The sequence below is a fragment of the Aotus nancymaae genome, unplaced genomic scaffold (genome assembly GCF_030222135.1).
Source record: "Aotus nancymaae isolate 86718 unplaced genomic scaffold, 86718_ANA_hifiasm-v0.15.2.pri h1tg000014l, whole genome shotgun sequence".
Lineage (NCBI taxonomy): Eukaryota > Metazoa > Chordata > Mammalia > Primates > Aotidae > Aotus > Aotus nancymaae.
The window spans coordinates 91,181,724-91,199,138 of NW_026988425.1; positions in this window are offsets into that span (position 1 = coordinate 91,181,724).

The following is a 17,415-nucleotide window of genomic DNA, read 5'->3' on the forward strand; positions in this document are numbered from 1 at the left end:
TCTCCAGTCCTTCTAACCTACTTGTTTCTCTTCCAGACTGAGTTCCACCATCCTTTGCTCCATTTCCCTCACTTCTCTTCCAGCTCTCTCATGTTCTAGGACTTTACCAAAACACAATGGGAATTATGCCAATTATTTTCCAGAATGCTAATGCGTGGATGGAAGTTTCAAAATATAATTTTCTAATAAGTAACATTTATCATGACTTCTTCATTTGCATGTTCTTCCATATTCATCCCTATATAGTATGGCTAAGAAAATGTACTTCATGCTGGGTGCTTGGGAAAACATAGGGAAAATGAATGCTTCTCAATCCTTTTATTCTAGTCAACACATTAAGATTTAGAAAAAATAAACCTGTTAGAGAACAATTAAGGTGGCATTTAATTAGAAGCCGAAGTCAACTTTTCTAGAACTTAATATTTCTAGTGAGTCCTTCACCTGAATAGTGAACATAAAACTCTATTGGAACTTTTTCAACCTCACTCCTCCCTTCACTCCCCACTTTTGAAGTCTCCAAGGTCTATTGTTTCCCTCTGTATGTCCATATGTACCCACTGTTTAGCTTCAGGCAGTATTTCAGCAAAATTACTGGGTTTGATGTGGTCAAACAAGTCTTTGCCATAGTCTTTTTCCTTTTTCTCCATTAATCTATTAATAACTCTAATATATAGATGAGGAAATTGAGATTTAAAGGGGGTAACTAACCCATGACCATACTGTTACCAGGACCGGAATCAGGGGTTTTTTTAAATTCCAAAATCTACACACTAAAATGGGTTCTCTAATTGTTCACTGCTGAGCTCAAAACCTGATGTGGCATTATCGGGATGTCTCCATTATTCTGCAGTCCTCATTCATTCAACAATTTAGGCCCATCCTGTGTGCCAGGTGCTGTGCTAAGCATTACAGATAGAGGAATTAGATAGTACAGCATCTTCTCTAGTTAGTTGAAGGCCTGAGAAAAGCAAGCAGGGTGCTTACCTGCCCAAGCCCAAACATTCTTATTCAGGTGAAGTTTAGTAAAGTGCACATCAAGGGCATTCATAAAGGGGAATAATATAATAAGGAAGCCTAAAGAACAACGAGCACAAAATTGAACCCCACTGTGGCTTACTGTAGCTTCAACTAATTTTTCTGCCAAATGAGTCTGCCATTCCTTACTACAGACTCACCCCTGATTAGTATCCCACATATTGGACTCAATCTCCTACCTTTAGATCAAACATGGCATATTAGTATATTTATTATCATGATCATTCAAAATGATTCTCTGGGTTTTAACTTTCAGTTGTTAATTTTATAAACATAAAAACATGACCTAAAACCTGCTTCTGATTAAAAGATGAAGATAAAATCCATGTAACAATCTATTTGTTTCATTCTTTAAAAAAGCTGTTCATTGACATCCATAAAGCAGCAATGAATGAAAATAAGAAAAGTATCATTATGAAACATATGTCCTAAAATCTTGTGTAGGCCCTGTAGAACTTAGAGCTAATGAAGCCATAGTTTGATTCTTGCCCTCTCTGATCCCACCGATCTGTAAGCAGCATCATGACAAAATAGTACATGAAATAAATGCTGGACAAGATGCTTAGAAGGGTCACCTCCAGGTCACTCATCCACATTAGCAGCATTTTACGATTTGGTTCAGTGCTGCCTGAGACACACATTAACTTTAACTGAAGCAAATTTCTGAAGATTTTCTCAAGAATGAATCCAAGCAATTTCCCTTCTTTCTTCATTTGTAATATGTTGACATTAATTAGTACCTAATTCCTGGAGTGTGTTCAGGCCTCAGTGAAAAACAGAAAGAAATGATTTTGGAGCAGATTAGGCACACAGTCTCCTGGCCCAGTTCCAGAGAATGAAGAAACTGCCTACTGCTCTCAGGATCAGGTCCTCCTAAGTCTGATTCATAGTTCTCATTAGGAACCAAAAATCTTAAAAGAGAAAATGAAACAGTTCTCCTTAATAGTAGTAATCACTTTTTCATAAGAAACTCAAAATATCCTGGGTTATTGTCCAAGATCTGTGAAGAATAAAAGATAAAGTCATTTAATGACTATGCATGGTGACTAAGCAAACCAGTGTCAAATGCAGGCCTGACTCCAGGACCCTCTGGCTTTATTTAAATTTTATATATTTAAATTTTATATATTATTTAAATTTTATATATTTCTTCACACATCCCTGATCCAACATCTACACAAGCAGCTTCTACATTTCAATGAAAATGAGCTTTGTAAAGGATAGCCTCATTGTATCAAGTAGGCTATATTTAAAATTAAAGTATGGCAAGACTGAAAGAGTAGTATGGAGTACTCCATGTATAATAGGTCTTCACCTAGTAAGAGAAGTCTTCTACTTGGTCAAAGAGCTGTGATAGTCCTGTGCCATCTCAGAGCTACACTGGAAAATGTTATTACAGGCCACTGTTTGCCTTCAACCTGGTATGTTTGGCTCTTTATTTATAAAACGTATTTTATTATTAGAAAGATGGGATAGAGAATGCACAAATTCATAATAAATTGTGAGAAAAGACCATCAAAATTGCGGTTTATTTTTTTAACTCCCTACTTAGCTTGATAAAATTGTGTTTTTTAAAGAGTGTGTGAATCCAGGTGCAGTGGTATAGGCCTGTAGTCCCAGCTACATGGGAGGCTGAGGTGAAGGAGGCGGAGGTGAAGGAGGCTGAGGTGATAGGACTTCCTGAGGTTAGGTGTTCAAGACTAGCCTACACAACATAGCAAGATCCCATCTCTATAAAATTTAGTTTAGTTTGATTTCATTTAAAAACAGAGTGTAACTACCACACAGATTCTAATAAATGACACAGCAATGACAAGCCTGGAACAGCCATAATACATACAGCAACATAAATAGTTTCTGAGGGAAACAGAGAAAATCAGACAGATTTATGACCTAGCCCCATTTATAAAAATTAAAAATGCAAGTACACAAAACAGCAAAACATATTTCACAAGAACACATAACAAACAGAAGGATACATAACAAACACATTAGATTATTTTTTGGAGGAAAGAAGGAAATAGGTATGAGAAATGGGATAAAATAGGATAAAGAAATGTAATGATAAGGAGCCATGATCTAAGAAATATGCTTGGCTCAACTCTGAATCTGAATTTTTAAAAAAAGAAGAGGCCCAGGGCTAAATAGACAACAGAAAACTTTTTGGCTCCCAGTCTTAACCTCTTCTGTGCTTTATGGTAATATTGTGAAGTCTTGCCTATTAACAAGTACATCACAAGCAAACTCCTCACTATGTATGCTCATGACTGGTATTGCAAGAACACTACACAGAAATCTACAGAAAAGGGGACCACATGTTCACACTGCCTTCTTACACGTAAGCAAGGAAAAATATAAACTTTCCTGCAGCAACAGGAAATAAGATTTAGTACATGTGATTTCTTCCATTTCTTTGAGCCTTTTAATTTGTTATCACCTATTAGAGAAGTATCAGCTAAATCTGATCCACCTCCAGGCAAAAGGCAAAATTACCAATTATAGACTATTCACTTTCCAGTCAAGACACTTAGATTGACAGGTCCAAATACAGATATTAAAGAAATACTTAATATTTTCAACAAGCCAGACTGAGCGAATTTTCTCTTGTCATCTTTCCTTTAGCCTACTCTCCCTGATATGAGTGTCCATATTCATACTGAGTTAGAATAGTCTAACATTATCAATAACTTGCCTAGAGGAAAAAAATAGTGATACTATTAAGGCAAGAGCTCATAGCAATTATGAAAATATAATCTTCAAATTCATTTTTAAAACAACAATGGATATTTTAAGCACCAGATTTTTGTTGGTGGATTTTCCTTTTTTTTTTTTTTTTGCATGCTTTGCATGAAAGTTTTAATACTTTAGAAGCCTTCAGATTTTATGAACCAAAACATAATGCTTGTGAATACATACCCATGGAGACCTCCAGCCCAAAGCTCCCTCTCAGGGAATAGCCTGAATATTAAAAATTCAGCAGAACTGGTTTTAAGATAGTTGAGTTTTTCAAGGGTATGGGTAATCTATCATAATGGAACATTAACTTCACGTAAAGTATACATTTATGGTTCTGTTTTTATGATACCATTATGATCTTTACTCCTATCTTGTTATTCTGTGATCAGAGTGTGAAAATACTGCAGAGATAAGTGACAAAAAGCTTAGATGCCAGTTAGTTGAGGTTTAAAAGTTATTTGCCAATAGATTTTTCAATGCAAGATTTTTAAAAGGCCATTATCTGTCATTGTCAAAGAAATGTGGCCTGTGGTTTATGCAATTAAAATAACTCCTAATTACATGAGATTAGATTTGCTTTCTTCATAGTCTATTTTATATGGAATAAATCAAAGGATTCATCCACTTCTTTTTTTTAAATATCCTTAGACTTGTCTCTTCTTCCTGAACAAGAGATATGATGTAACTTGGATACTGTGTGGATCAACCTGGTGACCTGCACAAAGTGAAAGAAAGACAGTACCAGCATTACCTCCTCCCAAAAAGTAGACGTTATTTTAGAGTAAAGGAATAAAACACTTAGCCTTTCTTTTCCTTCTAATGCAATTCAGCATATGCAATTTTTTTATCTAAATTACTGACTCATTTATTTAAATCTTTATTCATAATAAAACCCTTATTTTAGAGTCAATCAAAAAAAATATTTATTAAACTCTTACAATAGACCAACCATAGTTCTAGTCTCCATAGTTTTGTCCCTCTAAATATGGTCTTCAAATCACCTACAACTGAGTCACTAGAAGTAATGCCAGTATCTCAATTACCATTCCCTAACCTAGACTCAGAATCTCAGAGGATAAGATCCAGGAATCTGAACTGTTGAAAGCACCCCAAAATTACTTTGAAAACCCCAATTTAAAAACTTATTCCCTGCCATCAAAATGAGAGTGCAGGTAGGAGATAGCAGATCTAGATTTAAGGTAAATAAAAGTTAAGCAATAATTTGTGTCACTTGTGGAATAAACCATTTAATTGACAGTGCTCTACTGTGTATTCTTATCTTCTTCTTACCTGGCAAACTCTGAAACCTCGTGCTGAGTTGGTACTATCATAAAATGTTAGTGTGTCTCCACAATAAGTAGAACTGTCTTGCCAGTCCACACTGGACATGTAGCATGAGCAAAAAATTCACCTTTCTTGATTTAAGCCACTGAGATTTGTGGGACTCTTTGTCACTGCAGCATAACTGGTTTATCCTGACTGATACAGACATACTTGCCATCTTTTCTCCCATAGAGAGGGTTGTTATTATACATTCTTTGCCTTAAAAACAGATAAAAGTGAATAAGAAAATCTAGAACAATTAGGCATTCTAAGAATAAAAGACTATCTAAAGAATATTTTAATTAATAACACTTACTGACTCTTTCCATATGTTAGGCACTTTGCTAAAAGTTTTCTATATGAAGGTTTACGGACAGGACTTGTCTAGCAGAGGCAATAGTGAGGGCAAAGACCCTAAAACTACAATGAGCCTGGCATGTTTATGGATCGGAATAAAAGACCTGTGTAAATAAGACATATTTAAGGGTAGGAGGGGAATGGTAAAGGATGAGGAGTAAGAATTGGAATCAGAAAATTTGTTAGGAACCAATTGCATAGACCTTGTAAGCTATGGACAACGTTTTAGATTTTATTCTTTGTTCAATGGAACTCATTGGAAAGCCTTAAGCAAGAAACTACATAAGAGTGAAGAGGAATACAAATCATGAACTGCAGAAAGAAAAAATGAATTTTTCCATTAAATATATTAGTACTTAACTGTCATCTTTGGTCCATTTTACTTGTGTGCCCTATATAATTAGTCATATTTAATATGGGTTTTATAAAACGATTATTTCTCCAAAATTAATATTAATTTTAAAATGTTTATCTTTGTGGTAGAATACCATCTATCAATGTAACTACTTTTTGTTTCATTTAACAAACATTTATATGGTCTTCCTTTGCAACTGACACTGTGGTGCAAAGATAATTGGGACAATATATCAAATTCTGTGAGGAATCTCCCCAGCCTTCTCAACTCCTTTTTTCTAAGACCATTTCACCTTCTTTCCAATGAATTCCCTTTTGTCTTCAACCAACATCAATCTTCTTTGTTTACAGACTAAGTCATAAATTCCTTAATGTTCTTGGCTTCTTTTAAACACCATTGACCTAAACTTGACTTCAAAGATTGGTCATTCAGGAACTGAGACTTGGCCATGCAGAACATGAGCCTCTTTTTGCCACTACCTATGAAGCACGTGCAAGCGTGGAGAGGGAAAGTTACTAGGGAATAATGAGAAGAACCAATCAGATCCCTCAGCTAGACCCAATTCCTCAATGAACTCAGCTGTGCTGCAGCATCAGAGAAGCAACAAGAAATATGATTTCTACGTTTTGTCCTATTTCAGTGAGTCATCTGATCAGGATGATTCAAGACCCTTTTATGGGAAATGCCATAGAGACCTAAGTACAACATATTCTTCAGATTCCATAAGGCCAACATTGTTCCCCTGGTAGCTTGGAATAAGGAGAGATGCCGCCATTTAGAGCCTTACAAAAGCCAACTTGGGAAGACATCCCTTTCATCCATCATATGTAAATATATAAAATTCAACCTTGTTTTTTAAATTATCAGTAATTGCATAAGGCACAAACTTCACTGCTGCCTTGTTAGTCTACAAGTCATTGCATAAATAACAGACACATATCCTGATCAGTGACCAATCATGTCACCTTTTTCAAAGCCTGTTGGTGATCAGTCACTTCACATCTTCTATTCAGTTCATACCCAGACAGCAAAGCGTGTGACTGTGTTGCTTCCTTGTCCCCCTGTGATAAACCTATATGACATTTTTAAAAAATTGATAATCCAAAAAGAGGCTTGCCAACAAACATAAAAATACAGCAAAGAAATGAAACATAATAAGCTGGAAATGAAATCAAACATTCATGGAGTAATAGAAGAAATCGCTGATGGTGGGCATCTTGATGTAGCTGTTGTGAGAGATTCTAGACATACGATGAGAAGTGCTTAGAGACAGCAAATGTATAGACATGAATGAGAAAAGTGATTTTAATCAAAAAGATGAAGGTGTCCCAGAGGATATGCCATATGCTAGCAAAAATAACTTCGTGTTAAAGGCACTGTAGGAGATAATTCACAACACTGACAGCACCAAGATTACAATGTCAGAATGTGATCAAAATTTGCTAAGGCATAGAAAATGTATATATCACAAGTTATACTCAAAAAGAAGAAAGCAAGCACTGCTCAAACTATTTTTGATCAGTTTTTTACAAAGAAATAAAACATTTAATTACCAATGCTTTTAATCTTTTAAGTTACAGTGTATTAAATATTAGAGACTTGGCCATGCAGAACATGAGCCTGTTTTTGCCACTACCTATGAAGGGGGTGGAATGGTAGAGAGGGAAAGTTATATTTTTTTATCTCCCTATACAGTACATTTATAACCAACAGTAAGAGAGTTTTTAATGTTTGACAGAATTTTTTAAAGGTCATGAAACAATCAACTTTTCCCATTAGCTATGAGCATCACTTTGCAAGGTTTCTGTTTACGAGGTCATTTTTACAGCCCACATTTCTGTGTAAGGCGAGAATTGTCATTACTGAGAGACTCCGTATGCATCCATATTGCCTACTCCCTCTATTCCGTGAAGGTTCTAGCTTCTGGTTTTCATGTATTTTGCCTTAAAAACTTTTTTTATTTCCTTGTGCTGTTTTCTAATACTAAGTTGTTTCAAATTCAATTATTTTGCAGAGATAATCTTTTCAGAATAGAGAACTTAGAAAGGACATCCACCCAATGTCTTTCAGTTTTTTACCCTTTTAGCTAAAGACTGTTTGTCAGTCATTTCCTAACAAGATTAAAAGCAAACTAACTCAATAATTAGGAGATTGGGAGAAAAAAATAACATTTTATTTTTGCAGTGGATTGTTTACCTTTTACATAATCTTATTAAAAAACATAAAAATTATGTAAAAATTTTTTAGGGAATACCTAAGTAGGATAAGCGGATTACAAAACACTGTGCAATGTGATTCCAGTTTTGTAAAAAACATATACATGTATGTATGCATCTAAAGTATATGCATATGTGTATATCAAAATGAAAGTAATTAAAATGAAAGATATAATCAAAATGTCAAGGGTAGTTATCATTGGGTGGAAGGGAAAATTTGTTTCTGTTTCATGTGTAGAATTGTCTACAATGGGGATGTAACACTTTTGTAGAAAGGCTATTTCAAAAAACTTCTGCTCTTTTACCTTTACATTGCTCAATGTTATAATAAAAATGAATACTGGAGCAGGAATTAAATTGTGCTTTTTAAGTCTCTCGACCTTTTCCACTTGCTTTTTTTTTCTTTTTTATCACAGCCTCAGACCTTCTAATGAGTCAGGCAGTCCTGATGGTACTATCCAGGAAAATATATTTTGAAAGATAAACTTTTTCAGCATCAGAACTGAGGCAGATAGACGTTTAGAAGCCCTATAGAACACTCAAAATTTAAAAGCTCAAATTTCCTTACCTCTTAATTTTTGCAGTTGCCCAGTCTCCAGGGATGCCCCACCCAGGCATTGCTAATGATTTGAAGAAACCATCTGTGTGGTGTAAATGGTAATGCCTGTGTCTGATTAGTTTAAAATAGTTGACAAAATCCACATGGTTAAATAAATCAGGGAAATGGTAAGCAAAGCACAGATGTTTACAATCTTCCTGCACACTCATATAAACATCTGTCAAGAAAACAATGCCTGCTAGACTGTCTCTCAAATTCACACACTTAAATAATTTTTTAAATGCAGTTTGTTGAGCATTTAGTATGTTCTACATCTTGTGCTCAACACATTTTTTTTCATTTTATCCTCACAAGAACCCTATAAGCAGAATACTATTACTTTCATTTAGATTAGAAGATTGCAGCTGGGATGTTGAGTAACTCATTTGAGGTCAGACACTAAATCCATAATATTAACCATTTAATAAGCAAGAATACATAGTTATATTTTGGGCCTAAATGTCTGCTTATTCAAAATTATAGCTGGTTTACAAAACACCAACAACTTCGACATGAAAACTAGTAGTAAAACAAACAAGTGACTATGTACAAACATATTCTGGAAAACCTCATATCTGTATTTATTTCATTAAATTATTATATAATTGCCAATTGTTTACAAGAAGGGAACAGATTTTATTTAAAGCGTGAACACTTTAGCACTGTTTTTAAAAGCAACTTTGGATAAAAGTTGACATAAATAATAACAAACACTATGGCAGAATTAAAATAACTTTTTGACTTTCCTAAATAAGGAAAAATGTTTTGATGAACCAAAAATACTATTTTAACTAAAAATCATATGAGAAAAGCAAAATTAACAAACTGCATTCCCTTTAGACAGTTCAGTGTATCTCCCACCTCCTCAAATAAACAAATAAATGTCTACCATGGTTGATGATTCTTACTAAAGACATTACACCTAAACTTCCATAACTGTCATTCCTGCTCTGAATTGTTGTTCCTCACTGCAGAAGCTCAAAGCCCTTTTTAAAATCCACCTTGGCCTTTTATCTCTGACCTTTCAAGTCTTCCTGAAATCAAATTGCCAAATTCTGTTTTCTCCTTGCAGAACATCTCCTAATCCTCCTAATATAATTTAGACTGACAAGGCTGAGCTACAGTTTTCAATAATATATCTGCAGATGAAAAAAAGGTTGGCTGGAGGGGTACTCCAAGCACGTTTTCAATTGGAAAAACCAGACGAGAGAGGGCGCCTCCCCTTCACTGGGTGTTGGCACCACAATTGTTACCCATTTGCTTCCACTACAGCTCCCGGCCTCCAGTGCTGGGTGCTCTGGCTTCTGACCATATAGAGACAGATTGTTTTTTAATAATAATAATAACAACTAGTATTTATAGAGTGCTTATGACGTGCTAGGCACCTTGCCAAGTGATTTTATATGCCTTTAGAAGACTTAGCTAATTAAGTTACATATCTATGTGCTTCCTGCATTTGGCAAGTTAGAGGGCTTACTCAGAGGTTCAAATAGTTATTAAGAGACAAATTAGTTCTCATCTCTTTCTCATTCTCTCATCGAGAAACTTTTCTTAAAGACCTTCTCTGTGCTAGCACCTTCACTAAGCACAGATCTCACCTTAGTAGAGTAACAATCTCCTGGGGCAGAAAAATACAAATAAATTCTATAAACATATTAAGAAATATGTAGAAAGTATTCACATTTTTTAATGGAAGCTCTTTCAATATGGCTAAGTAAATTAATTAAAAGACTCTTCTACCTTGTCTAGCATGCTTCATTATTAGAGTTCTGGAATAAGGTGGTCTGAAGAAGAATGATATGCTTTGGCTGTGATCCCAACCAAATCTCATCTTGAATTGTAGCCCCCATAATCTGCACATGTCATGGGAGGGACCCAGTCGGAGGTAATTCAATCATCAGGGCGGGTTTCTCCTGTGCTGTTTTCATGATAGTGAATAAGTCTCACTAGATCTGATGGTTTTACAACCATCCTATGTTCCCTGAACACGTTCTCTTGCCCACTGCCACCTAGGACGTGCCTTTGCTCCTCTTTCACTTTCCACCATGATTGTGAGGCCTCCCCAGCCATGTGGAACTGTGAGTATATCAAACCTCTTTCTCTTTATAAATTACCCAGTCGTGGGTATGCCTTCATGAAAATAGACTAATATAAAGAATTTCTATCATCCTGAGTATCTTGCTAGAGTATCATCTAGAAAATTCAAAATCACATTCTGGTATTTAATCACTCCCATGTTCAGCCCAGTATATGAGACCCTGCTGCAAGGCTCTTGCTTTGTCCAGGTCAGTTGTCACTCACACAAATTAATTATGTATTTGAAGAATACTTATGAATACATATAAATGATCACACATATATGTGAAAAGCCAAGCAGAAAATTGTATGAGTTATGATTCCATTTTGGATAAAAAAGAAAAAGCACTCCAGTAGATAAACATGTATTTGCAAATAAAAATATTAGGAGGACATGTTATACGATGTTATAATAATTTGAGATTTTCTTTTCTTCTATATACTATTCTATATTTTATGATTCTATAAATATAATTGTAATTTATAATCAGAAAAAGTAAATATTACTTAATACAAATTAAAATCAAAAGAAAGATGACTAAAAAGTTTGCTTTGTATAATGTATTTCTAATTATTATTTTATTGAGTTTAAGAACATATGGGTTTAAGCAGTCTGGTCATACTATTTTCAAGTAATTTCTTTCTGTTAAGAATCCAAAATAAAGCAACACCCACTCCAGTGGCACAAACCAACCCTCCCTTGCAATAACTGAAGGGAAGTCCCTCTAGTCAAAAATGCCTCTAATTCACAAACGGGATAACCGACGTTTAAATATCAGCATGAAATGAACTCAACAAGCGATCATCATCCAACACGTGAAGAAAACCAAATCAGTGAAAAGAAACAAATTCTGCAAACAGAATAATTAAAATCCAAGAGAAAACAGAAGCCATTTTAAAAATTAGTATTGTAAACATTTGCAGATAAACATAAGAAAACATCTCATCTGAATATATGGACTCATTTGAATGGAGGACTGTCATTCTAGCTCAGGAAGACACCTGAGTATGTCCTCTTAGTGCAATCCTATCTATAAGCCATTCCTTCCCATACCAGTGAGATCTTCATCTATTCTTAAACAACCCTATGTTATATAATATTAAAATAGAGTATGTCATGCCATGCATGGATTGAAGAAAAAAAACTCAACTGGGCTGTAGAAGACCAGGCTTTCATCCTGGTTAACTTCTACTAATCAAGCTAGATGATTTAAGCCAAGATACAACTTCTTGAGTCTTCAGTTTCCTCACCTGCAAATGTGTCATTTGTATATTTAATTATCACTGAAGGCCTTTCCAGTTCTAATAATCTATATCTAATCATCTATATGAAGCTTAAAAAAGGAAAAATTACATTAATTTCTTAATGATACAGTTTTAAATTGTATTAGAGGGAAAAATAAAGTGGTTAAATTTTTTATTTACATTTGGAACTGAATAAAACAGGTAAGACCATTAGTACATTTCAGCAATGTATTTTGTGGTATCTTTTGTTCAAAGGAGCAGTTTGGGTGGATGCCAACAGTTCATTTTTTTCACCACCATTTGTGGGCTTCCTACACAACTCTCCACTGCTAGAAATATGAGCAATAATAAATACTTCAGCAATTGATTTCAAACTGGGCTTGTGAAACTCTAGAGTTCTACAAAGGCTTTCAAAGGGTCTGCAGATATTTTATATAAATTTCACTTTTTAAAATATATGAGATATTTTATATGTATAATGTGTATCTCTTTGTTCAGAAATATTATATTTAGTTATTCAACAAATATTCATGAAGTGTTTATTATATGTTGAGAACTGGTTCAGGAATGAACAGACACAGACAAAAATTCCTGCTCTCTCCCATGAAATTTACATTCTAGTAGGGGTAGCAAAAAGGAAACAAAATAAGTACCTTATATAGTATATTACCTGTTTATAAAGGCAGTGGAGGAAAATTAAGTAGGAGCTACAAAATGAATCAAAAGTTTAGAGTCGATCTGTCCAAGAAGGTGGCAGTTCAGTAAGACTTAAGGGATCTGGGGAGCAAGCCACAGAAATAGTTAGTGCAAAGGCCTTGGGACAGGAGACCAGGAGGAGCAGTCAGACTACCCTCCGCTGAAGGAAGAGAGAGATGGAAAGAGACAAACCCGGAGAAAGAATGAAGGCCTGCGGGTCATCATAGGTCTTTGGATTTTAACATATAGAAAATCCCTAATGCTTTGATTTGTGCTGTCTGGTACAGAAGTTTTACGTGGAGCTTTCCTGTATTCTCTTTATATGCTGATATGATTTGAATGTGTATCCCCTCTAAATCTCATGTTGAAATGTGATTCCAAATGTTGAAGGTGAAGCCTGGTAGGAGGTGACTGGATCATGGGGGCAGATGCCACATGAATGGCTTAGCACCATCCCCTTGGTGAAAAACAAGTTCTTGCTCAGTTCACATGAGATCTGGTTGTTTAAAAGCGTCTGGGACCTCCCCTCTCTCTCTCTTGCTCCCTCTCATTCCATGTGACATGCCTGCTTCTGCTTCTCCTTTTGACATGAATAAAATTCCCTGAGGTCTCATCAGACTCCAAGCAGATGCCAGCACCATGCTTCCTGTATAGCCTGCAGAACCATGAGCCAATTAAACCTCTTTTATTTGTAGATTACCCAGTAGTGGGTATTTCTTTATAGTGATGCAAACAAACTAACACATATCCATTTGAATATGGCACTGAACAAGGAGATTATATTTCTGCACAATCTTGTTCAAAATCAGGCTGTTAACTACCCATTCAAGCAAAAACTATGCACTTTTATTACAATAAATGTGGTTTAAGTTAAATGACATGCCAGGTCATGCTTCGTTATTTCTGCTTATGTCAGTTTTGCAACAACAAGCAGTCCTCCTGTTGTGAAAGGGAAATCGTGATTTATGTGAGCCTCTTTCAATGAACATAATAACTTGATATGAGGTTTATAGATGGAATTTACAGTCATATCTGTCTCAACACCCAACTTATAGTTGAATTTTGCTTGATTGTTCAGTATGAGGAAAGTACTGACTTAGATAAGTAGTTGCAAAGGATAGCAGCTTATTGTGCAATCCCAGGATGCTTTTAATAAACTGCTCTGGAAACTTGAAAGGGACATAAATGATATTTTCATTTCCCATTAAAATGAAATAACATAAATATATGATGTTTCTTAGCAAAGGGAGGCAAATGGAAAGTAGCAATTATAATACATGATCTGCTCATTGGCTCATTAAGAATGGGCTCCCAATGTAAGTATGGAAATTAACCTTCACTGAATATTGAAAAATGATGGTTCTAATTATTGTCAACTTGAGAAAAGTAAAATTTGAGCAAGTCAATAATAGAAGGGTGGAATTGGTACAGGCTTGGAAACTTAAACTATTCCTATATTTTAGTGAATTAATATTGTTCTCATGGTAGTGAATAAGTCTCACCAGATCTGATGGTTTTATAAGTGAGAGTTTACCTGCACGAGTTCTTTTGCCTGCCACCATATAAGACATGACTTGCTCCTCTTTTGTCAGGTCTCCCAGGCCATGTGGAACTGTGAATCTATTAACCTCCTTCCTTTATAAATTGCCCAGGCTTAGGTATGTTTTTAGTAGCAGTGAGAGAACAGACTAATAAAACTACCTTAACGAAGCAATTAAGCTCAGTATTATGTGCCTCTACATATGATGAAATGAGAGGTACAGAATACCACCAAAAGAGTATTCTTGTCAACAAAATGTTTATAATTGAATTATGAGGAAACAACCATAAAAGTCCAAATTGTAGGACTTTTGGCAAGACAAATGGACTAGACTATTCAAAGTGTTACTGTCAGAAACAGATCAATGGAATAGAATAGAGAACGCAGAAATAAAGCTATATACCTACAACCAACTGATATTTGAAAAAGCCAACAAATATATACAATGAGAAAAGGATATCCTATTCAATAAATAGTGCCGGGATAATTGGAGAGCTATATGCAGAAGAAGAAGCTGGACCCCATCTCACACCATATACAAAAATTGACCGAAAATGTATTAAGGTCTTAATTGTAAGTCCTGAAACTATAAAAGTCCCAGAAGAAAACCTAGAAAAACCTCTTCTGGACATTAGTATTGACAGCAAAGAATTCATGACTAAGTCCTCAAAGAAAATAGACAAATGGAACTTAAACTTTTTAAAACAAAAACAAAAATAGACAAAAGGAATTTAAGCTAAAAAGCTTCTACACCGCAAAAGAAATAATTAACAGAGTAAACAGAAAACCTAAAGAATGGGAGAAAATATTTACGAACTGTGCATTCAACCAAGGACTAATATCCAGAATCTCAAGGAACTCAAACAACTCAACACACAAAAAAACCAAATAACCCCATGAAAAAGAGGGCAAAGGACATGAACAGACATTTTTCAAAAGGAGGTATATAAGAAACCAACAAACATATGAAAAAATGTTCCATATCACTAATCATCAGAGAAATGCAAATTAAAACCACAATGAGATACTATCTCACAGCAGTCAGAATGGCTATTATTAAATAAGTCAAAAAAAAACAAATGGTGAGGATGTGAAGAAAAGAGAACGCTTATATACTGTTGATGAAAATGTAAATAAATCCAACCTCTATGGAAGACAGGATAGTAATTTCTCAAAAAACTAAAAATAGAACTACCATTCTACCCAGTAATCCCACCACTGGGTATCTACCTAGAGGAAAAGAAGTTATGTAATTTCTACACTTGTAACCTACACTTGTACATTTATTGCAGCAATATTCACAATATTCAATAGCAAAATCATGGAATCAGCCGATGTGTCCATCAATAGATTACTGGATTAAAATGTGACATATATATATGTATACGTATATATACACATATACACATACACACACACACATTCACACACCCCATATATAGGTATATATACACATATGCGTGTATATATATATATATAATATATATAATCAAATTATTCCATGGTATGTAGAATATATATATATGTATATATATATACATACAGACACACACACACACACCACGGAATAATGTGGTTATTATTATATATTATTATATAATTAACATTATTATATATTATATATATATACACACACCATGAAATAATATGATTAAATATATTATATATAGATACACACACCCCCCATAGAATACTATGCAATCATAAAAAAGAATGAAATCCTGTCTTTTGCAGCAACATGGATGAAACTGAAGGTCATTATCCTAAGTGAAATGACTCACAAACAGAAAAAAACACAGTTCTCACTTACAAGTGGAAGCTAAGCAATGGGTACACAAAGACATACAGAGTAGAATAATAGACATTGCAGACTCCAGTGGCGAAGTGGGATAAAGGATGAAATACCACGTATTGGGTATAATGTACAGTATTCAGATAGTGGGTACACTAAAAGCTTCGATTTCACTGCTAGGCAATATATCCATGTAACACAACTGCACTTGTACTCCTAAATTCATAAAAATAAAACATTTAATTTCTGTAAGAGTTTCTTTCATACAAGACAAAAAAAGTGGTTCTAAATTAAAGAAGACTAAAGAAAACTAAATAGATATCACAAGCAAATGCAATACATGAAACTTGTTGGTTTTTATCTTTTAAAGCTTTCATTTGAGGGACAATCTGTTATAATTTGGAAAATATTTGGGAGACAATTGAAAATTCAATATGAACTCTGTATTAGATATTATAGAATACTGGGACACTTAAATTCTTAGAAGTGAAAATGGTATTGTGGTAATGTAGGAAAATCTCTTTACTCTTAGGCAATACATATTAAGTATTAAGAAGCAGAGTGACACTATGTTGCAATTTACTTTCAAATGGCTCAAAAAAAGAGAAATTTGAGAGAATATTACATAAATAGATAGATAATAGATGGCATATAAATGTTATAAAATATTAGTAATTGGTGGATCTAGATGAAGGGTGTTTAATGTGCTATTCTTTCAACATATCTGCAGGCTTGGGATTTTTCAAAACAAAAGGTTAGGGAAGACAAAAGAGACTGGTGTCACTAACCAGAATAGTCTGAATAATCCTGACCTCAGAGTCACTTCCCACATCATGGGTACATTGGCACACTATTCACCATGGAAGTCTATTAGCAGTATTACAGGCAGGAATGCATAAGTCAGACTGCACAGTGGCTGTTGACTAATTAGTCAGCTTCATCAAACCTCAGTCTAGTGAATTTTATTGCCTTAAGTCACTTTTTTAAAAAATGCCTGATCAAAAATGTCAAGGCGCAAGAAAGAGCTTTAGAACACATGGAATTTAGCACCAAAAGAATTATGAACTGATATTTGCTCAGATTTGTGATGCTTAATGACTTACCCAAAGAAAAAGTTTGCCTTTTTTAACAAGATTCTTTTTTTTTTTTTTTTTTTGAGACAGAGTTTCGCTCTTGTTACCCAGGCTGGAGTGCAATGGCACGATCTCGGCTTACCGCAACCTCCGCCTCCTGGGTTCAGGCAATTCTCCTGCCTCAGCCTCCTGAGTAGCTGGGATTACAGGCACACACCACCATGCCCAGCTAATTTTTTGTATTTTTAGTAGAGACGGGGTTTCACCATGTTGACGAGGATGGTCTCAATCTCTTGACCTCATGATCCACCCGCCTCGGCCTCCCAAAGTGCTGGGATTACAGGCTTGAGCCACCGCGCCCGGCCCAAGATTC